This window comes from Beta vulgaris, chromosome 5 (assembly GCF_026745355.1).
Source record: "Beta vulgaris subsp. vulgaris cultivar EL10 chromosome 5, EL10.2, whole genome shotgun sequence".
Lineage (NCBI taxonomy): Eukaryota > Viridiplantae > Streptophyta > Magnoliopsida > Caryophyllales > Amaranthaceae > Beta > Beta vulgaris.
In genome coordinates, this window is record NC_079206.1 from 35,645,372 (window position 1) to 35,653,728 (window position 8,357).

The window sequence follows — 8,357 nt, forward strand, 5'->3', positions numbered from 1 at the left end:
CCCTGCCCCCACCCACCCCTGCCCACCCCTGCCACACCCCTGCACAGCCCCTGCACCCCCATCCACAGGCCACCCAACAGCCCCCACCACCCCACCCCCGCGCAAAACCTCCCTTTGACAAAAAAAAAAAAAAATGCAAATTGCAATACGATAATATATGACAAGTGGAGAACGGTAATAATTAACTTCAAATATATTTATAATGTAAAAAGTGTACATAGGCCGGAAATGGCCTTTTCGTTCCAGAAATGCAACAAACAACATATGCAAGCCTAAGAATCTACATAATAGTTATATTATGCCTCATATAATCATGTTCAAAGAGAATTTGGGGTTAAATCACTTCATAACTATATTTTGGGAGCGAAAAGGCCAAAATAGGCCGGAAATGACCTTTTCGTTCCCGAAATGCAACAAACAACAATTGGAAACCTATAAGTTACATACATTTTGCAGATCACCAACATGTTTGCAACGGTTGACGATATCGAGCATGAACCTGATGACGTAATACCCACACGCACGTCCACCTACTTGTACCTGACACTAAAATTCACCAAAGGATCCAATAAATGACATGTTAGATGTGTATTATGTGTTTCTATAAAAGGATGCAAAAAATTACTCATGTTACCTCGACTAAATGCCAAACATGAGATTTTGGTTGTCGAAGTCCAGATGCAATAACCCCTTCATCACACTACATCAATACATTATTATAAGATTAGATGTACATTTAATATTAATAAGTGTGCATATATTGAGTTTCGATTAGGCTACCTATTTAACAATGATTTGACTAGTAAGTACCGCAGTGTTTCTTTATGCAAAGAATCAAAGTGGTAGACTTCGTTACGTGGCAAACATATTGAAATCAGTGTCCAATGGTTCCTACAACAATAAAAATGTTATTATTATCGTAGAACAACTAATAGGTCAATTTAATTAAAGTAAAAAGTGAGTTTAAGAAGCATACGATTCAATGTAAGGAAGAAGAATGATCTTATATCCAAGACGAGAACATGCTTTCATATAATCCTTGAGATATGCTTTCACCTCCTTTTGGTTTTGTACGCAACTGTCATCTCGTATTAAGCTTGGACATAACCAACCAAACATTGGCTCACTAGATGGCCTCAAATCATTGTATAATAGCCTGAGAAATCATATTGATAAAAATAAAACTTACTTACTATGGAAGTTATTAGTTGGATTGAATACTACTTAATTAAGGCATATATGTATATTTATTAATTTATATACTAATAAAGTATTACCTCATGAATGTTTGTATCATGGAAACATTCAACTCTTCCTCAAGTAAGAATTCTTTAATATCAACCTTAGAAATGAAGGTCGATGTAAGAATTCTTTAATATCAACCTTAGAAATGAAGGTCGATGAATCCTCAAAGTAGTGGAATTGGTGGTGCGACAACTTAATCTCAATCATTGCTTCATCGTCTACATCGCTAGCGCACTCATGTAGCCAAAAGCACGGTTGAGTAAGGCCTTGCACCACCTCAATATCCGTAATGAGTGGAGACTTTGCCGTAGAAACATTTACTTTCTCCACTTGGGTACGTCGGCCTTCCTGAGGTGAAGCTACCTTCTTTCCCTTCCTGTCAGCCTTCCCCGAACCCTAGTAATTAGTTAAATTAAAAGATATTACTGACAATCATATATAGGAACTATAAAAGAAAACTATGTATATAACTTATGTTAATCATTGTACCTGATCTCATAACCGCACCAATGCACGCGGCCATAGAACATAACTGCCAAGGGCATCAGTCACTAACTGTACACCAACTTCTGCATATGGCAATGGAAGAGGTAATTCTTCGAAACCGGGCACAATGTCTGAAACGCTGACCACATAGTGAATATCAGCGACTGGCTGGTTGTGCAATCGTACCCGGTCCCTAGGGGGCTGTGCAGAGCCATAAGGAACGACAATGAAACTGCCATGACCATCTCCTTGAGCTAAGAGCTCACATGGTGTCTCTTCCTTTAAAAAAAAAATATTATTCATAGTTAGTCTATGAAACAACATATATATAGTAAGAAACTCATGCATTTAAGAACAATAGTTGTTATATTAAATGATTAACGTGAACTCCGGATCTGGATGAGGCTGCATAGGAACACTACCCTGCGAGAAAGCACCAAAAGTCGGTAAGCCCATCTGCGCCAAAATGGCGTTGAAATTCTGAGTCATCTCCGCTCTGAGCTCCTCCCGAATTTGGGCTTTCATAGCCTCGACATCTATAGAAGCTGCTAAATTGACACTAGAGGCACTGGATTTTGACGTAGAGGTGTATTTATCACCATACACCTTTCTCACCCCGAGGCGGACACCTCCTACGCCCCTCACACGTCCATATTCGTCCCGTCCTAGAGTCTCGTGTAAGGCATCAACTTGTCCTCTAGGAGTGAACTCACCAGTTGCCTCCTTTTCCTTAAAGCCAATTTGCATAAGGATAAGAGAGAAATATTCGTGAGCCCACAAGTTATATTATTATGTATACCTTATCAAAAGCTTATAGTATGTACTTACAATGGCATTAGCTATCTGTTTTGTTCCGGGATCAGGCAAGACTCTCTGTCCCTTTGCATCAACCCCAAGCATGGAACACCACCAATCGAACACTCTATCTGGTTGCCGAGGCTGTGCAACTGTCGTTGTAGAGCTAGTGCCCGATGCCGTGGTCGACGCAATCGTGGGGTAATGGCTATACATCCACGATTCTCTCGCCTGACCATACGACTGAGAGCCCAGATGGTGATAGTACTTCCTAGCTTTTGCTTTCGCGCAACTTTTCTCACGAGATGCCTAAAACACACAAATATAAACAAAGGTTAGATATGGTGTTATACAATAATATTGGATCTAAAAGTATTAAATCTTAGCTAGTAAAATATTCTTACGACAGCTTCCGGGGTTGTTTTTTGTGCAACAAATGCATGCCACTCCTCAGGTGTGATATGCCTCCATATCTGATATGGAAACTTGGAGGGAGCCTCAAATGATGTGTCCGGTGAAGCCTCAGAAGAAGAATGTGTTGCTCCCCGTAGATTTTCTTCTTCTTTGTACCCCCGACTTTTCTCCGCTTCGTGATCCACCCCCACACTAGCTTGGCCTTGAAGTCTCTGAACCTTTGGGCAACCGCGGATAGAAACACATTTTTCTTGGCTTCATCATTTGCAATATTGAATTGATTCTACAAAAAACACATTTCAAAAATTAGTAAATATTACATAGTATATTTAACTAAAGTGTTAAGATTCTAAACGTTATTGTACGCGAAGCTTACCATAGTATCTTCCCAAATCATTTTTTTCAAAGACTCGGGCACCTCTTTCCATGAGTGGAGAATGGAGAGCTTATGCATGCAAATCCCAACTTGCATGGCATACTTTTGATGCCATTTTCCACAAGGTTGCCCCAAATGATCGTACTCCAAAGTCATTAGGGTGGGTTTCCCTAGTGACTTTGTAGGTCCCCTTCCTTTTCTCTTTTTCGTCTCCAAGTTCTTACTTGGCTTTGGGGCACCTTTTTCTTCACGGCGAGCCTTAACCAACATACGCCGCTCCTTTTGGTAATCGAACCATTCATCCTCAGTAGTGTGTTCCGCACTCGTATCCGTATGCACCTCTCCCATGTCTCTGAAATTATACAAACATACGCATTAATAAAAAAAAAATCACATTTAGGGCGAGAGGGGGCTGTGCAGTGGGGAGGGGGCAGCAGTGGGGAGGGGGCAGTGGGAGAGGGGCAGCAGGGGGAGGGGGGCAGTAGGGGAAGGGGGTGGGCAGCAGGGGGAAGGGGGTGTGTAGGGGAGGGGGTGGAAGCAGGGGGGCACGGGGGGAGCAGTGGGGGTGTGCAGCAGGGGGGAGGGGGGCAGCAGGGAGGGGGTGTGCAGCAGGGGGAGGGGGGCAACAGGGGAGGGGGTTGCAGCAGGGGAGGGGGGTGGGCAGCAGGGGAGGGGGGTGGACAGCAGGGGTGAGGGGGGTTGTGTGCAGGGGAGGGGGCAGTGGGGGATGGGGGTGTGTGCAGGGGCAGGGAGGGGAGGGGAGGGGATGGGGGCACTGTGTGAAGCAGGGGAGGGGAGCAGTGGGATTGGGGATTGTGTGCAGCAGGGGAGGGGGGCAGTGAGGGATGGGGGGTGTGCAGGGTGTGTTGTGGGGAGGGCATAAGACATAATAATAAACACAAATATAAACCTTGCAACCAACAACACATATAAACACATATATAAGAATTCAATCATTTTTACCGTAGTTAGTAGTTCTAAAAATGACATATACCTTCCCGAAATGCAACCAACAACATATGCAAGCCTAAGAATCTACATACTACTTATATTATGCCTCATATAATCATGTTCAAAGAGAATTTGGGGTTAAATCACTTGATAAGTACATTTTGGGAGCAAAAAGGCCAAAATAGGCCGGAAATGGCCTTTTCGTTCCCGAAATCCAACAACAACATATGCAAGCCTAAGAATCTATATACTAGTTATATTATGCCTCATATAATCATGTTCAAAGAGAAATTTGGGGTTAAATCACTACATAAGTAAATTTTGGGAGCGAAAAGGCCAAAATAGGTCAAAATAGGCCGGAAATGGCCTTTTCATTCCCGAAATGCAACCAACAACATATAAGCCTAAAATCTACATACTATTATATTATCTCATATAATCATGTTCAAAGAGAATTTGGGGTTAAATCACTTGATAAGTACATTTTGGGAGCGAAAAGGCCAAAATAGGCCGGAAATGGCCTTTTCGTTCCCGAAATGCAACCAACAACATATATAAGCCTAAAATCTACATACTAGTTATATTATCTCATATAATCATGTTCAAAGAAATTTGGGGTTAAATCACTTCATAAGTACATTTTGGGAGCGAAAAGGCCAAAATAGGCAAATAGGCCGGAAATGGCCTTTTCGTTCCCGAAATGCAACCAACAACATAAAGCCTAAAATCTACATACTATATATATTATCTCATATAATCATGTTCAAAGAAATTTGGGGTTAAATCACTTGATAAGTACATTTTGGGGCGAAAAGGCCAAAATAGGCCAAAATAGGCCGGAAATGGCCTTTTCGTTCCCGAAATGCAACCAAACCAATAAAGCCTAAAATCTACATACTACTTATAATCCTATATAATCATGTTCAAAGAAATTTGGGGTTAAATCACTTCATAAGTACATTTTGGGAGCGAAAAGGCCAAAATAGGCCGGAAATGGCCTTTTCGTTCCCGAAATGCAACCAACAACAAATTAAAGCCTAAAATCTACACACTAGTTAATTATACTCATATAATCATGTTAAAGAAAATTTGGGGTTAAATACTCGATAAGTACGATTTGGGAGCGAAAAGGCCAAAATAGTTACAAATTGGAGAAATTACACACACCTGAGTTTATGTCTCATGATTTATTGACTTCCGCCGTTTCTTAGGATCCTCAAGTACATGTATCCCTTCCGTGTGATCTACACGCATATAGTTCTCCGACATATTACATCATCTTCCACACAATTTAGGATAGGTAAAAGGGGGGAGGCCTCAAATGCATCATATTCTTCCTCATTATCAACATCACCAATACCGAGGATACTCCTTTTACCAGGTACAACAATTGACCACTTATGATCAGCAGGATCAGTTACAAAAAATACTTGCTTGACTTGTGATGCAATTACAAATGGCTCCTCAGTTTCACGTAGACGACTAAGGTCAACAAGAGTGAAACCGCAAGGATCATCGTTTCTTACACAACGTCGATTATTGTCAACCCACTGCAACACAAGAGGCAAATATTAAAAGTACAGTAGTCCAGCTCCCATATTTCTTGTATTCGCCCATAATAGTTGCTTTCAGCATGTACAGCGACTTATCTTTCGAGCTTGCATATTGTGTAGACGACGCCACAAGTGAAACACCACTATTTTGTTGCGATCTTGACTTTAGATCTTGACGTTCAGTCCAAAACGTATACCCATTAATATCATAACCCTCATAAGAGCGTACAGCTTCACGAGGACCAAATGCTAACCACTTGACTGTTTCAGGAACACTTTCATCCAAATCATTGAGTACTCGTTTATGAAACCAATCAATGAAAGTCTTGTTATGCATTTGCGTCAATGCCCTCACTCCTTTTCCAGGATTGCTAACACGTAATTCCTCCATATGTTCACTTAAATAAGGATGGACATCTGGTACGTGATGCAATACAAATAAGTGAGCTTGTTTACGCTTTTCTACGGAAGGTGTGATCAATTTTGAACCAATTGTACCCTTGCCCTCAAGTCTGCCCTCGTGTCGGGATGTCGGAAGTCCAACAGGATCAACACTAGCAAAATACTCAGCCACAAAATTACTGATCTCTTCACCCACAATCCCTTGAATTATACTACCTTCTGGTTGTGCAGGATTCCGAACTTTATCTTCAAAGTTCCCATATATCTCTCAAAAGGATAGCACCACCTCAAAAACACTGGACCACACAGCTTAATTTCTCGAACTAGATGGACAATGAGATGGACCATAATGTCAAAGAATGCGGGGGGAAATACATCTCAAATTTGCATAGAGTTTCAACTACTCTGGCTGCAAGGAATCGAGGGTCGACGGGTCTAGGACTTTGCTGCAGATTAATGAAAAAATGAACACAGTTCTGTAATGGTGTGCCTCACATGCTTTGGAAGTATCCCACGAATTGCAATCGGTAAGAATACTTGCATCATGACATGACAATCGTGCGATTTCATACTCGATAACTTCAACTCACCATTTAAGGTAACAAAGCGCTTCATATTCGATGAGTAGCCAGTAGGGACCTTAATGCCATACAATGACTCGCAAAAAATCCGTTTCTCTGCACGCGACATCGTGTAGCAAGCTGGTGGCAAATAATTCTTCTCGAATCCTCCACCTTTTTACTTTTCTGAGTTTCATCATCAACCCTTTCCTCCCCTTTTTCTTCTTCCTTCCGTCCCTTTTCTGAGCCCACAACTCTGGTCGAATCCCCTCTTTTTCCAAGTAAAGTCGTGACGCCTTAACATCTTTTGTCTTGCCCGGAATATTCATAAGTGTCGCGATAATAGCTTCACAAACATTCTTCTCTATGTGCATGACATCCAAACAATGTCTGACCTTTAGATCTTTCCAATATGGGAGTTTCCAAAAAATGGACTTTTTTTCCATAATCCTGTAGGTCATCAACCTCACTAGCAGGTTTACCAAAGACTGTTTCAATGCCCTTCACCTGATTATAAACTTCAGTACCAGTTAATGGTCTATGAGCAACTTCTTCTTCAACCGTCCCATCGAATGCCTTCTTCTTAAACCGATAGGGATGGTCGCGGCTGAGGAGCCTTCGTGTGCGCATATACACATGTTTGCAGCCCTTAAGGTGTGTAGATTTCATGTCATCTAAACAAATCGGGCAAGGTTGTTTTCCTTTAGTCTTATACCCAGATAAGTTCCCATAAGCTGGATAATCGTTCATAGTACAAAAAAGCATGGCACGCAGAGTGAACATCTCATTAGCATACGCATCAAATACTAACACTCCTTCGTTCCACATCTTCTGTAAATCTTCAACAAGCGGCTGAAGGTATACATCTATGTCATTTCCAGGTTGTTTGGGCCCCGATATAAGAAGCGACAACATCATGTACTTGCGTTTCATGCACAACCAAGGAGGCAAGTTGTAAACCACTAAAACTACTGGCCATGTACTATGCTGCGAGCTGAGATTGCCAAAAGGGTTCATGCCATCCGTACATAATCCAAGCCTCAGATTCCTATCCTCATTACCAAATGACTTATGCACCCTGTCGATAGTTTTCCACTCAGGCGAATCAGCCGGATGCTTGAGCAGACCGTCTTTCTTCCTACGATCTGCATGCCACCTCAAATTCTTCGCATCTCCTTTAATTGAGAACATGCGCTTAAATCTAGGTATTATGGGTAGATACCACAACACCTTGGCTGGTGGTCCTTCACTACCTCCAGCTCCTTCACGCTTGTACCTCGACAATCCACAACGTGGACACTCATGTAAATGCTCATACTCATTACGATAAAGCACACAATCGTTAGGACAAGCATGTATCCGCTCGTACTCTAAACCCAAAGGACACATCAGCTTCTTCGCATAATAGTACGACTTTGGCAGTTCATTTCCATCAGGGAGCATCTCAGCTAAAACTTCCAACAACGATGTGAAACTAGAGTCCGTCCAACCAGCGTTCGACTTAATGTTGAACAGTGTTACCAGCGGAAAGTTTGGTGTACTTTGTACAACCTGGATACAACGGCTTTTCAGCAG

General features: G+C 41.9%; 1 long non-coding RNA gene across 1 annotated transcript; it reads right to left on the minus strand.

Moving 5' to 3' along the window:
- Positions 1 to 1,093: 1,093 nt before the first annotated feature.
- On the minus strand, positions 1,094 to 1,516 carry LOC130591578 (uncharacterized). Its single transcript, XR_008969386.1, has 3 exons — positions 1,384 to 1,516; positions 1,278 to 1,342; positions 1,094 to 1,156 (listed from the first exon to the last, which is right to left on the minus strand). It is a non-coding gene; the product is annotated as an uncharacterized LOC130591578 (long non-coding RNA).
- Positions 1,517 to 8,357: the final 6,841 nt, after the last annotated feature.